Source organism: Callithrix jacchus, chromosome X (genome assembly GCF_049354715.1).
Source record: "Callithrix jacchus isolate 240 chromosome X, calJac240_pri, whole genome shotgun sequence".
NCBI classification, from domain to species: Eukaryota; Metazoa; Chordata; class Mammalia; order Primates; family Cebidae; genus Callithrix; species Callithrix jacchus.
Genome location: NC_133524.1, coordinates 43842642 through 43859113, shown reverse-complemented (window position 1 = coordinate 43859113; position 16472 = coordinate 43842642).

Below are 16472 nucleotides of genomic sequence, written 5' to 3'. Positions count from 1 at the left end.
TGAGCCACTGCAGCCAGCAGCCTTTTTTTTTTCTAAAAGCACTTTGCAAATCCTAAAGTGTTGTGTCTTCAAAGAAATTCATGGAAAGAACCCTACCAAGTACTCTTGTATATAGGTTTCTGATAACTCTGGAGATGATTATATTATTGAATTAAGTAAAGCCTTCCAAAACTCTAATTAAAAAAAGAAAACGGATGGGTTTATGAAGATTGCTAACCCAAAAGCAAGTGAAATAAAAATTAATTAATGGAACTGCACTGATAGAGAACTGAAAATATTTTAATGAACTTTTTGTTTGAAACATTACTTATTATTTGTATGTTTTGTTTTTCAGAGTTAAGAAAAAATTTTTTAAGTTATTTATAGCTTACAGCAATTGGGTATACGTTGGTAAGAAAAATTGAAACCCTTACCTTTCTCTCTACCTGATTTCTCCAGAATTCAGAAGCTGTTCATGAGAATTCTTATTTTATGGCAAAATAGTTATTTGCATAAGTTCAGAAAGAATCTGTTTTCTTTGGTAAGAGGACACAACTGGAGACTGATTATTTTACCAAGACTTTGACTAGAATAGTATATTTTCTGCTGTGATCAAACTGCTTTAAAGGATTGGGTTGACTTTACAAAGCCAATAGACTTGGATAACCACTGGCCTGTTACCTTGTCTACACAGTTCTCTTACAAGGTTCCTAACCTTGTGGAAAGTAAAGAATGCCACCCTCTCACAGACCCAGGAAACCCAAGATATTTTGGAGACCTTAGGAGTAGAAGGATTTTCCCAATTTGTACAGGTATTATAGAACCAGCCTAATGGCAAATCCTTGCCTTGGTTTCTTGTCCTTGACTGGCTTTTAAAAGTCAAATCTGAGATTTCTTATGAAAAAGTTCCACCAAAGCTAACTTTAAAAGAGCCTGTATCACTATTCTTGCTGTATTTTATACAAATATAACCTAACCAAGTATAATATGACTAAAGATTTATTTTGCAAATAAATTTGTCCTACCATGATTTATCTTTAGAAAAATGGAACATTGGAGGGAGAAAAATTATGTTTCAGAAGAAAACCATAGTATACTTGTTGTTAGATTCTTGCCTCATTCATTGTTTTTGAGTTTTTATTATTTACAATTTGGGATGAATCTTGAATTGCTTCCTGGCGACAAGTCTTCAAAGTAATGTTTACAAATTTTCCTTCCATTTTGATTCAGACTTGGACTTACTGAAATTAAAACTACCTTTTACCTGAGGCCCTGCAAGCTGAGGCTAATCAAATTCGCTGTGAAGAAAAATCATTGCAATAGCTCCTATTTGGACACACTTTACATCCAACTTACAATCTAGGAAAATCTGTCAGGTTGCCACTGGTCTTCTCAACTGGCTGCCCTCCAAACTTTAGAAGGACTAGCTTGTAGACTGCTTCAGACATTGACTTTTATTTCTTCTATTTCCATAGAGATGCCTCTTATTAAAGATCTGTTTCCCTACATAATACAGAGGCCTAGCTTTGAGAGCCATCTGCAACACCATCTTTTAAAATGAGGCACAGCTGTTTAGTTGAACTGGCCTAGTCCCAAAAATGAGACTGGTTTGGTGGGATCCTTTGCCATTCAGCTACTTGCTCAATTTTTTCTCCATAGCCATGAACTCTAGGTGTGAAACTTCTTGGTAAGTTTCAGACAGGGGAATGTTGGTTGGCAGAAACTAATATTCCCAAAATATGTTACTTTGACATACCGAAATGAATTAAGAAGCCCCAAGGTTTCTCTGACCTCCCCACTCTTCTCTCTCAATCCGTTGTCTCTCTCAAAGCACTGGATGAAGTTGTTCTCTGAAATTCCCTTATCTGCCTAAAGTCTAGACCCACCAAAGAAGAAAACAGTTACCTCTGCTCTCTTCCAGGGGAGTATTTTAAAAAGCTTTGAAATCACCCAAATGAGCCTTTTTTCTTGTGATAAATACTCCTAAGTAGTGATGACTTATATGATCACTTGCAAATTACACTTAGTTGGTGACTGCCCCCACCAATCCACACAGGCTTTTGGCTGACATTATTCAGGCTTTATCGGAAAAGGAAATTACAGAAAATGAATCACGAACCATTATTTTTAAAGAGAAACTTCATCACAGCTTGCTTATCATTATTAATAAATGAAGAAAAGAGGTAAAACATGTGAACAAAGTCCCTACGAAAGACAGATCTTTGTCTCTGTTTAGAGCCAGCAATTTTGAAATCCCCTCACAGCTGCCTGTCTTGAAATAGATGCCTAGAGAAGGGCATGACACTTAACCTGCTATATCGTGTGAGCCAGGGTGATATTGGGGGTTTCTTTTCATTTTATCACTTTGAATTATAGATCGACACAACTGGCATTTAATCTCTATTATTCTCTCTTTTCAGAGTAAGTTTCTTGGGGGTCTGGGGTGCAGTGGGGAGAAGAACCTAGATACTTTTGTGTCAAATCTAGCTTAGCTTTATTTTTTTGTTTGTTTGAGGAGATGAAAATAAAACTAAAAATATCTCATTACTTGCCGTCTTTTTTTAATTTGGGAAATATGAACAAATAAAATCTTATAGGTTTTATAACTGGATTTGGGGATCCACTGAATAACTAGATATAGAGGAGCTAGAGGCACTTTCATCCACTTCAGTTCTGTCATGGCAATAAAAAGTATATATTCTTAGAAGCACACATTATTTCAAATGGAAGATGGTATAGGGAAAATAAGCTGGCTATACTGGCTCAAATTGCTAGTTACTCATATTGTCACTGGTAAATTGAGTTTTTTTCCCTACTTTGTATTGGTCACAAAGAAAGAACATCCAATTGGAACAAAAGGCAAGCAGGTTTTCTTTCTTTCCAGAAATGAGGAAGGAGTGAGCTTATACTCTAAAGACCCTTTCTGCCCGGCCAATAGAAGACATGGGGTTAAGGACCAGGTACAAGGAGCAAGAAGGAAGGTTAGCATGTGCAGGGTGGGACTACAGATGTGCAGACTTAATTCATAAACACATATCTTTGTACAACCATGTATATAAAATGGGAAAAATTTTCTTTTTTTGTGGTGAGAATTTTAGCATTATAATGATATGTTAATGATCTAAAGGCCACCAGGGGTTATCTCTTCCAGTTTGGGCTGGTTTGGGGGTCTTATCTCCCTCTAGTATCTGGTCAGGGGTCAGGAAGCTCTGACTTCATCATGGGGCTCATCTGTTTTTTTGTTTGTTTGTTTGCTTTTTTAAGCAGCTGTGCCTATAAATACAGGGCTGAAGAAAAACAGTAAGAAAAAGAACTTTTTCAACTACTTCATCAGGGCTGCCTTGATCACAAAATAATATTCACTTTGCATTTCTTCTGTGGTTAAAAATTTCCCAACTTGTGCCGCTAGGTTTGGCCAGGTAACTAACACCTTGTAGGGACTAAGGGAAAACTTCCCATTCATCTTCTGAAAGTTCACTGAAAAGGCAGATTAGTAAGAGAAAAGGTATACAAATTTATTAATGGGCACAAAGGGAAAAATCACAGAGAGATTATCTCACCACACAATTGGGTACAGATGCTTATTTACCCTTCTTCTTAGTGGAAAGAGAGAGAGGGAATCAGGAATGATTTTAGGGGGATTAGCAAATGATTCTTAGTGGAATTCAATGGGCTCTCATTCAATGGCCTGGGACAAAGTCTGCTGGGTCCACAGAGCAGACAATAGTTTATGGTAAGTCTGTCCAGGTATGTTAAAAGACTTCAGTCTTCCTTCTTGTGATTTAAGTTCACATGTTTACCTCTTTAATTAATTTACTAATAATGATAAGAAAGCTGTGATGAAGTTGCTCTTTACAAATAACGGTTCATGATTCATTTTCTGTAATTACCCTTTCTGATAAAGCCTGAGCCTGGATAATGTCAGCCTAAGGCCTGCGTGGATGGGGGACAGTCACCAAGTGTAATTAGCAGGTGATCATATAAGTCATCACTACTTGGGAGTGTTTACCACAAGAAAAGGGCTTATTTGCGTGATTTCAAAACTTTTTAAAATACCCCCCTGAAAACTAAACTATTTTTAATCTAGGTCATTAGTCATTTCTTCCTGAATATGAATTACTCACATCAGATACTTTCTGTTTAAGATATGAGTGAAAAAGTTAGTGTCAGAGCATAAAGGCTTTGAATGTGGTGATGGGGTGAGCATTGAATAAGGAACAGGTGGAAAGGGAAGGTTTTTATAGGAAAAAGAGATGAAGAGAAGTGGTAGAGTTGGGTTGGATGTCTTATTATAAGGGTAAGGGGAATGGTAAGTGTTTTAGATAGCTAGAGGCAAGTGTAGGATGCTGAGTGTTTGGAGAGAGAAATGATGACTCTGTTCAATAGAAGGAGGAGAGAAGCTAAATACGAAGTTTTTAAAAATCATTCCATTTATTTGACCCTTTCTCTTACATCCCACATAGCATTAATAAGCAAATCCCATAATCTCTACTTTACAATATATCCAGAATTCCAGAATCTGACTATCCCACCTTATTTTCATTACTACCACCCTAGTATCCTGAATGATTGTAATAGCCTCCTCACTGGTCTCCCTGTTTCCACCATTGTCCCCTTAATGTCAACTTGCCAGAATACAAACAGAAAGGTCCTTTAAAAACAAAACTGAGATCATGCCACTCTGCTCAAAATCTTCCAGTGGCTCCTCTTGTCTCTCAGAAGAAAATTTTAACCATGGTCTCTGAGTCTGGCCCCTGGATCTCTCTTGACTTCACCTCCCAACTCTTTCCCTGGCTCCTTCAACTCCAGGTACTCCTTGCTGGACCTCTAGCATGCTAATAGCTCCAATCTTCTGAGTCTTTGCATTTAAGATTTCCTCTCCTAGAATGCTAAGATTTCCCATCTAGAAATCCTCACTCACTTACTTCCTTATTTGATTCAAATTTCTACTTACAGGTCATCTTTAGTGGACTTTCCCTAAATATTTGATATGAAAAGGCGTAAGCACTCCTCTGTATAACTCTCCATCTTTTTACCCAGCCATATTTTTCCTCATAACACTTATCACAGCTATATGTGTGTATATATATATTTGTTTATTGATCCATTGAAGGCTTATTTCTTGAGAATAAATTATTTGTCTATTTTATCCTCTGTATATAGACAGCACCTAGAAGAGTGCCAGACACATAGTAACAGCTCAAGAAATGCTTGTTAAATTACTTTTATATAAATTGCATGAAGCCTCAGAAAGGTTCTGGGAAATCTTAGAGAAAAATTTGAGATAGTCTTACTATAAATGAAGTGAATGCTCAGAATCTTCTCCAATCAGAAGCTGAAAGCTTTTATTCTGACTCAAGAGTTGATGCTGCTTTGCTCAATTGCTGAGATAAATGTCTCTATGGTCCATTTAAAACGTTGACTTATCCTATAATCTTTCCTGGGACAATTATCAAATGTGCTTGTTAACATTAAATTTATCTTTCTGTTAAATGTTTTGCATTAGCTGTGATCATTTTGAATATACAAACGGCAATACATTTGTGCCAGACAAATCTTTTTCTATCTCATCAATGAAGAAAACAATTTCCATCCATACATGACATAGTGTTGATTTGTAGAGTTCTGAAGTTTCCACATATTCAATATAATTTTGATCCATTTAAGCTCCTGATTTATTTTGTAGTCAGTGTTTGGGATTACACATTCTCCCAGCTTGGATAATATTTTCATTTGAGTATGAGCATAATTTGGATCCTACTTTGAGCAAACTATCTTGTGATGGCTTTTTTTTTCTTTTTTTTTTTTTTGAGACAGAGTTTTGCTCTTGTTACCCAGGCCGGAGTGCAATGGCGCAATCCTGGCAACCTCTGCCTCCTGGGTTCAGGCAATTCTCCTGCCTCAGCCTCCTGAGTAGCTGGAACTACAGGCATGCGCCACCATGCCCAGCTAATTTTTTGTATTTTTAGTAGAGACAGGGTTTCACCATGCTGACCAAGATGGTCTCAATCTCTTGAACTCATGATCCACCGCCTCAGCCTCCCAAAGTGCTGGGATTACAGGCATGTGCCACCGTGCCCGGCTTCTGGTGATGGCTTTATCATATGTCACCTTGGCTAGGATGAATTGCATTTCCCAGCATTTTTTCTTGTTTGTTTTGACTTGAGGTCAGACATAGGGAAGATTCTCAAGAGATTTGGAGGCTGAAAGAGAAGCGGTGGGCATTTTGTGGCTCACACATATAGCTGGTGATCTGTAGAGTCACCCTACTGGTGTGAAGCAGCAGCTGATCCTGTGGCTGCTCTACCCTCCCCTGATATTCTTTCAGCCTCTCAGACTCCTAGGCCAGGTGTGTGTGTTTCACTTTGTGACAAAGGGCCCCACTTCTGCTGGATGCTCTCATTACCAAGGTTGGAGTCAATAAGAACAAACACAGGTTTTAGTCCTTCCCCACAGAGTTCTAGCTTAAGCTTGTTGGTTCCAGCCTGCTTGTGATCTTCCCTTCCTGACAGCCATCCCTGTGATCTTGAAGCCTCAGCATCATGTGTGAGAAAACAGCCATACAGACTCCATAGCCATCTCCCTCAATCACATAAGGCTAATTCCATATAACCATTTCTTTCTTCAGCAGATAAAGAGATTGATATAGCTATAAATATAAATATAGATAATAAAGAGATATCAGTGTTTCTCACGGGGTGGCAACTTTCACCCTCAGGGAACATTTGGCAATGTCTGCATGCAGTTTTGGTTGTTACAACCTGGGGGAGGGTAGGGAGTTGTGCTACTGGCATCTAGTGAGTAGAGGCCATAGATGATCCCACAATTCACAGGACTGTCCCCCACCTTCACACTCTAACAAAGAATTACCCACTCCCAAAGTCAATAGTGCCATTATACAGAATCTCTGATATAAATATATATAGATAGATACTAGTGTTTTGCCTCTTTGATAAAACATTAACTGATACAGATTTTAATACCGAGTGGTTCCAGAGGGATAGAATCTTAAGTATGATTTCCCTGACTTGGTTTTGAGTCTTCTCTAATATGATTAAATTTAAAATCACTAATGAGTCTATTTACAGAAGTAAGAAGGGCACTGGTAGTCAATGGCATGATGTGGCAATAGAGATACACAAAATATCACCACTGGCTACTCCCAATCAAACACTTACTGAACACAAGGATCTGGGTGACCACATATCTGATGCCTTAGCACATTTTAGTCAAGCAAAGGAGTGCAATGAGGTTTGCTGTTTGCGCCTAACTGCACTGGAGAAAGTAAGGAAAGAACAGGAATTTGAATTCTCAGCTCAGTGTCCAAATAAAGAATGTGAAAGCTTCTGTTTGACTTGAAAGAAATTCTTAGCTTCCTTCCATACCCACATGACCCTGAAAACCAAATTCAGAGTCTCCCCTCTGCCAGTGCCTGAATGATGCAAAGTGATTTCTCAGCCTTATAGCCTCTGTATGAATATAAAGCTGGAATGGGATACTATGGGCAGATTCTCATAAAGCTGGGGACTTTAACCCCTGTGTTCTGCTGAGCCATTTTTGCCAGTAGAAGCAGCCCTTCTACTCCTGTGTTGAGAAGTTAAGCCCTCCTTGGTCTGCCTTTTCTGATGTAGTTGACTGGGAAGGCAATACTGATTCTCCTTAAGACTTACCCCCACCACCTGTCTTGGTTTCTAAACCTATAACTTGCCTGAAGTCCCAGCAGGCTTAGAGGGGTAAAGTACAAAGTATAACCCATGAGGAGCTGGAGCTGCTATGCATACCAAAAGCATTGCACAGTTCTATATAGTCAGAAACCTGGAGGATACACATAAGAATAAATTTTAAAGATATGGGGTCAAAGTGAAAGGAAAATGAAGTTGGACTGGGCAGAATTAGTGGACATGGGCCTGTATTCATGTACTTGGCCTGCCATAACAAAATACCATGGGCAGGGTGGCATAAATATTAAAAAAAATATTTTCTTACAGTTCTGGAGGATTGAATGAAGTTCAATGTCAAGGTGCCAACAGGCTTAGTTTCCGAGGACAGCACTTTCCAGTTTGCAGATGGCTACTTTCTTACTGTACCTTCACATAGCCCTTCCTCTGGGCATACAAATAGGGAGAGAGAGAGACAGCTCCAATGTGTCTTCTTTTTCTTATAAGGACATCAGCCCTATGGAATTGAGGCACCATCCTTATGACCTCATTTAAGTTAATTACCCCCATCTCCAATATAGTCACATCAGGGGTTAGGGTTTCAATATATACATTCTGGGGAGGGGACAACAATGTAGTCCATAATAGGGCCAACTAAGGAAATATTCTAGAATCAGTGTTTCAGTTTTAGGGGATTGACAATTTACTTGGTTGTTTGGCTGAAACATGGACCGAAAAGTGACCTACAATAAATGAAATCAAAATGCCAGAACTTTTGGGGTATACTGTAGATGAAGCTATCTAAAGATTAGAAACATTTGAATGTTAGCGTGTCTTTAACATAGAAGACCTACTCACTCACCTTGAGAGGGCCCTCAGAATATACACTTTGCCTTTGTTATGAGAAATAAATCTGTAAGGGGAGCTCCAGGATCCTTGATGAGCTTTGTACTGGCTATTCATTATAGACCAGAAATTATCATAGGTGCTGCTACCATAAACTAGGATCCCTAAATGTAATGACAATGATAGACTCTTGAGATGACAAAGGCCAAGTGTCAATGGCAGCATTTAATTGCTTTGTGAGTTGAATTGTGTTCCTCTAAAAAGATATATTGAAGTCTTAGCCCCTAGTATTTGTGTATGTGATCTTATTTGAAAATAGGATATGTGGAGGTATAATCAAATTAAGATGAGGTTGTAATGGATTAAAGTGGTCTTTAATCCAATGACTGGTGTCCTTTTAAGACGGAAGTTTGGGAAGACCGATCCAAGATGGCCAATTGCTAACATCTCGGGACTACAGCTCTCAGTGGAGGTGCGGAGAACTAGAGGACGCCACATTTTCAGACAAATTCTGGTCGCTCATGGAGCAGAAGATCCCCAGTGGAGGAATCACACGGGTCGCCAGCACGACTTTTGTGACCAGCGCAGCAGTTCCGCCGGTGCCTCGGCGCGGCAGCTCTCGGAGCAGAGTAATCAGGTTCAGAGGACCCATAAGGGCCCCCAGCACGACACCAGAGCCCGGCGCAGCGGCTGTGATGGCACCTCGGTGCGGCAGCGCTCGGCACAGAGGCGCAGAGTAAACGGGACCAGCTCCCCTTCTGACCGAGGTTTGGAGCCCTGGGAAGGCAGAGTCGCCCACTACTGACACAAGAAGGAAGCCAGACAAGAGAATCCTGGGCAGAAAAGCACCATCAGTTTTAACACTGCTGCTCTGGCCCGGGGAACTAACAACCTGGACGCCCAATCAAGAGACCTAATCTGAAAGTTGGTAAATTCAAAGACCACAGGAGGATAAACTTACAATGATGGGAAGAAACCAGTACAAAAAAGCTGAGAATACTCAAAGTCAGAACGCCTTTCCCTCTAAAGATGATCACAGTTCCACATCAACAATGGAACAAGGCTTGATGGAGAACGAGCGCATCCCGATGACAGAATCACTCTTCAAGGAATGGATAATAACAAACTTCGGTGAGTTAAAAGAACATGTTGTAGCCCAACGTAAAGAAACTAGGAACTTTGAAAAAAAGTTTGATGAAATCCTATTGAGAACAGACAACTTAGAGAGGAATATAAGTGAATTAATGGAACTGAAGAATACAATACAGGAACTCCGAGAAGTTTGCACAGGTTTAAACACTCGAATTGTTCAAGCAGAAGAAGGGATATCAGAGGACAAAGTCCAACTTAATGAAATAAAACACGAAGAAAAGATTAGAGAAAAAAGGATAAAAAGGAATGAGCAAAGTCTCCAAGAAATGTGGGACTATGTGAAAAGACCAAATCTATGTTTGATAGGTGTACCTGAATGCGATGGAGAGAATGAATCCAAGATGGAAAATACCCTTCAGGAAATTATTCAGGAAAATTTTCCTAAACTAGCAAAGCAGGTCAATATTCAACCCCAGGTAATACAGAGAACACCACAAAGATATTCCTCAAGAAGAGCAACCCTAAGGCACATTATCGTTAGATTCACTAGGGCTGAAACGAAGGAGAAAATACTAAGGGCAGCCAGAGAGAAAGGTCAGGTTACCCACAAAGGCAAGCCTATCAGATTTACAGCCAATCTCTCAGCAGAAACTCTACAAGCCAGAAGAGAGTGGGGGCCAATATTCAATATCCTCAAAGAACAGAACCTTCAGCCCAGAATTTCATATCCAGCCAAACTAAGCTGCACAACTGAAGGAAAAATAAAATCTTTTATGAACAAGCAAGAACTCAGAGATTTTATTACCACCAGGCCTGCTTTACAAGAGCTTCTGAAAGAAGCATTACACACAGAAAGAAACAACCAGTATCAGCTCTTCTAGAAACATACCAAAAAGTAAAGAGCACCAATATAAAGAAGAATTTACACCAATGAATGGATAAAACAGCCAGTTAACATCAAAGGACAGTAACCCTAAATTTAAATCGACTAAATCCCCCAATCAAAAGACACAGCCAAAACCCAACGGCATGTTACATCAGACCTGTTTCACAGGCAAGGATACACAAAGACTCAAAACAAAGGGATGGAGAAAGATTTACCAACCAAATGGAGAGCAAAAATAAATAAATAAATAAATAAATAAATAAAAAGCAGGAGTTGCAATTCTCGTATCGGATAAAATAGATTTTAAAGCAACAAAGATATAGTGGTAAAAGGATCAATGCAACAACAAGAGCTAACAATCCTAACACCAAGATATATAGAGACTTAGACACAATGAGACAGAAAATTAATAAGGATATCAAGGACTCGAACTCAGATCTGGAACAAGTAAACTTAATAAATATTTATAGAGCTCTCCACTTCAAATACACAAAATAAACATTCTAGTCAATACCACATCACATGTACTCATAGGTTTAAATGAAACATTGATTGGCCATTATTAATACCCATTTTTTTCAAGAATAAAGCAATATTTCCACTCACTGTCCCTCTTTCTCTTCTTTTCTTCCTCTCCTTTACTCATTTTTTTCTTCTTTCCTTCACTCAAAAAAAAAAAAAAGAAATCAACTTGTAAACCTCTAGATCCAGGTTGGCAATGTCTCCCTTATTGCTTGAATTCCTTCCTTTCCTTCCCTCCCTCCCTCCCTCCCTCCCTCCCTCCCTCCCCCCTTCCTCCCCTCCTTCATCCCAAAATAAAAAAAAGACGGAAGTTTGGACACAGAGAGGTACAGGGAGAATGCTGTGTCATGACAAAGGCAGAGATTGGAGTCATGTAGTTGCAAGCCAAGGAATATCAAAGATCGATCACCAGCTGTCATCAGAAGCTGGAAGAGGAATATGGAATAGGTTCCCCTTTAGAGCCTCAGAGGGAACCAACCTTGCTAACACCTTGATTTCAGACTTCTAGCCTCCATAATGTGGGAGAATAAATTTCTATAGTTTTAAGTTACCCAGTTTGTGGTACTTTTTATGACAAACATAAGAAACTAATACAAATTGCCTAAGACAAGATGAGTATAGTTACCATAATTGCCAGCAGAGTCAAAGCAGTGATTAGAAGAGTCTGACTCACAGAAATCTTTAGTGTTCACTGGTTGATCATGGTGCCCCTATAAAAAATTAGATGGACAGTTTACTAAATTCTTACTGATCTGTGTAAGCAGAACAGATTTGAGCTTAGTAAATGGAGGTCTTACTTGAATCCCTAAAATATCATGACCCTTGAGTCAATTCCCAGATTTGAGCCAGTTCACCAATCTAAAATTGATTGAAAGAAGGGGAGATTGGGTCCCCTTGAGGAAACAGCCTAATACACTGCCACAAATTTATTCACAAATTTATCTTCCTACTAGCCTTCCCCAAAGTTACTTGCAGACATTTACTATTTACCCAGGTGACTATACATTTGGGAAGGGGAGATAATCAGTCTTTTGGGGAATTACTAGATACTGGCTCTGAACTGACACTAATTCCTGAAGATCCAAAATGTCCCTGATGTCCACACACTTAGAATAGGGGCTTATGGAGGTAAAAAGTCAGGTGATCAATGGAATTTCAGCTCAGTTCTAATTCAAAGTGGTCCCAGTGGGTACCCATACCCATCAAAGGTCTTTTTCTTGGTTTAAAAAATATATACCTGGAATAGACATGTTCAGTAACCAGCAGAATCACCACATTGGTTCTGTGACATATATAGAGAGGCCTATTATGGAAGAAAAGGCTAAGTGAAAGCAATTAGAACTGCTTTCACTTAGCCTTTTCTTCCATAATTTTATAGCTTTGTTTATAACTATAAAAATAATAAACAAAAACCAGTACCACATTTTGGAGGCACTGCAGGGATACATACCATCCTCAAGGCCTAAAGTATGGATGGGACTTCTGACTTGCTTTTAGTCAATAGCATATGAAATAGGAAATGAGATTTAACTAACCTAATTTGGTTATGGTACATAGCAAAAATGATGGTTGTCACTCTCATTATCAGTTTACATTATGAAAGACTCTATCTTAGGTGTTTGGAGACAGATACTTTCATGCTGGCCTTTAAGAAGCAACCTGCCATTTTGTAAACTACCAACAGAGAAGGTCACATGGCAGGAAGCAGCAGGTGGCCTCTAGGATCTGAAGATGACTTTTAGTTGGCAGAAATATGGATCCCTCAATCATATAGCCTTAAGGAAAATAATTATGCTAACTAATGGGGTTGGAAGCAGATTCTTTAAGTTAAGCCTCCAGATGAGAATGTAGCCTTTATAACATCTTGATCACATATTTGTGAGTCCCTTAAGAGAGCACCCAGGCAAGCTGGGCCCAGACCCCTAGCCCACAGCAACTCTGAGATAATAAATGTGCTTTGTTTTAAACCACAATAGAAAGAATATATATACTTCAGGGCCTTTGAAAATCCAAACTGCCCTCTGAGAGGTCAGGAAGCTGAGAAAAATACTGTGTCTGAGAAGCAAAGAAGACAAACAGATGATGGTGCCTGAAAAGCTGAAAAGATGAGGAAGGCTTCTAGAAGTTTCAGAGGCTTGGAGGAAGGATTAAAGTTCAGAGCCTATGAAAAATGAGGAACTTTGCTACGAACATCATGGCCTTTTGGCTCCTCAAAGACCTCTCATTTAAAAATAATGCTGAATGACAAATACTCTAGCCTTTATTCAAATGACTGAAATCCAGCTTTTTAAAATAGCTCAATACCTGATTGGTAAAGGTGATATATTTCTACCATAACTACCTAGCGAAAACAAAGGTAAATCCTCACTGAAGGAAGAAAACATAATCCTGAGCTTCAAATTGTCTTTATAGTTTTTTATATACAATGATCAGATACAATAAAAACTTGGTATGCAGATAAGCAAGGAGAAAAATGAAACAGTATAAATAGTCCTCCAGGAGATTCAGATATTAAAATTACCAAGCACTACTTTAAAATAACTGTTCTTATGTTCAGAGATTCTAGTAGGGAATTAGAAATTACAAGTAAAAAAGAATCCAATGAAATTTTTATAATAGAAAAATTATAATAACTAAAATTAAGAACACATTAAATACATTTAAAAGATTAGATATAGCTAATGAAAGATTTATAAAACTAGAATATAGTTCAGAATAACATGCTCACAAGTGAGACATAAAGAGATAAAAGAATAGAAAACAAAAAAGTAATATAAAGTATATATAGTGTACATGATGCACAGTAAAAACATCTAGCATATACAAAATCTGGGTCCAAGAAAAAGAGGAAACAGAAACATATTTAAAGAGGTAAAAACTGAGCATTTTACAACACTGATGAAACATACCAACCCACAGACTTGATAAGTGCTGGAAATCACAGGTAAGATACACATAAACAAAACTACATGCAGACACACAGAGTAAAACTATTGAAAATCAAAAGCAAAAATAAAATCTTGACAGCCAATCAGAAGGAAAATATATTTACCTTCAAAGGTGAAATCCCATACCATCTAACTAACTTCTCAGCAGAAATGATAGAGGCCAGAAAGCAATGGAATGGATTCTTCAAAATGCTGAAATAGCTGCCAACCTAGAATTCTCTACCCACTGAAAACATTCTTCAAAAGCAAAGCAAGGTTGGGCATAGTGATTAACACCTATAATCCCAGCACTTTGGGAGGCCGAAGAAGGATTGCTTCAGCCCAGGAGGTCAAGACCAGCCTGAGCAACATAGTGAGATTCTGTTTCTACCAAAAAATTAAAAATTAAAAAAATTTTTTAAAAAGGGAGGTAAGAAGAGAAAGAAAGAAAGAAAAAAGAAAAAAAATTATCTGGGTGTGGTAATGCTTGCTTGTACTCCCAGCTATTTGGGAGGCGGAGGTGGAAGGATCTCTTGAATCCAGGAGTTCAAGGCTGCAGTGAGCAGTAATAACACCATTGCACTTCAGGCTGGGAGACAGAGTGAAACTCTGCCTCTACAAAATTAAAAAAAAAAATGATTTGAGAGAAACAAAAACTAAGAAAATTAATCATCAGCATAACAACATTACCAGAATTACCAAAAAGATTACTTCATGTAACAGGAAAATGATGCCAGATAGAAACATAGAGAAGTCAGACCAAATGAAGAGTTTTTCTAAAAAAAGAAAAAGGAGGTAAACATGTAAATAATTTTAAATGAATATAGACTGCAGAAAGCTGTAACAATAATGTCCAAGACTGTTCACATACATTTAGAAATAAGATACATTTTAATATAGCACAAAAGAAAAGAAGGGGTGTTTTGGTCAGCATCCATAAGCTATGCTACAGTAACAAGGAGTTACCCAAATCTCAATACATTATCACAACAATTATTGTTTTCTCACATTTTATGTTGATTGAAGTAGCTCTGAGTTGGCTTTGGTTCCTCTCCATATAATGTCTTCATTTCAAAATCCAGACAGTAGAAGTAACCACTATTTGAGATATTCTATTCTCATAGCAGAACAAAAAGAGAAATGGAAGAATTATCCAATGGCTCTAAAGTTTCTTCTTACATATCACATATAGTTACTTCTGTTAACATTCTTTTGACCAATGTAAGTCATGTAGCCAAAGACTTACATAATCTTTTATCAGAACACAGAAATAAAAATGTATTTTTTTACATTTTTATTTATGTTGAATATGAAAAAATAAACAATATAATCTACCACAAAGAATAACTGAAATTTATGTGTTCAAAGGTCCTTGAATATTCTGAGATGTAGGAAAACATCTAATTTATATTATAACTAATGAACAAAGAATTAATGTTTTAATCTCTAGGATAATCTTAAAAAGAAGTGTAAAAATGTATAAGTTATAAGCTAATAAATGGGGAATAGAATATAAGCTAATAAAGGAGAAAGAAAATAATAGAGGATAGAGTAATAAAAGAATATTTAATCAACACAAAGAAAGTTAAAAAGGAGAAAAAAACATAAAATATAGGAAACATGTAGAAAAGCAAGTATAATGGTAGATTTAAATCGAAATATGGAAGTAATCACATTAAATGTTAATGGTTTGAATATTCCAGCAATTATCAGACTGGATAAAAAACAGAACTCAAATATATTCTGTTTGTTAGATATACATTTTAGATATAAGTATGCAAAAATGTTTAAAGAGCACAGAAATAGTCATACAACTACTTACCACAAGAAATCTGATGTAGCTGGACTAATATCAGACAAAGTAAACTTCTGGGCAAAAAACCATTCCTAGAAAGAGATATTTTTTAATGATGTAAGAAATCATCAGAAAGATATGACAATTCTGGATTTGTACATGTCTAATACTCCTCAAGTCTACAGAGCAAAAAGTGACAATTAAATGAAGCAACAGACAAATTCAAAACAATTTTGGTAAATTTTAGTTCACCATTTTCATTAGTGAAAAGCCAAGTTAATGAATCATATTATTTACGTCTTCTATGGTTTTGCCAAAATATTTTCTGTGTTTTGTGTGTGTGTGTGTGTGTGTGTGTGGGTGTGTGTGTGTTCTTTCTTTCTTTCTTTTTTTTTTTTGACGCATGATCTCACTCTGTTGTCCAGGCTGGAGTACAGTGGCACAATCACAGCTCATTGCAGCCTTGACTTCCCTGACTTAAGTGATTCTTCTGCCTTGGCTTCCTGGGGAGCTGGGAGTACAGGTGTGTACCACCACGCCTAGTTACTTTTTAATTTTTGTGGAGACGGGGCCTCATTTTGTTGCCTAATTTGGTATTAAACTCCTGGCCTCAAGCTATATACCTGCCTCAACCTCCCAAAGTGCTAGAATTATAGGCATGAGCCACCACTTCTGGCTTACTTTTTCTATCAGTTAATTTGAGTTCAAAACATAACAATTTGCTTTACCTTATTGAAGTATGGCATTTTGTTCAGTATATTTGTATA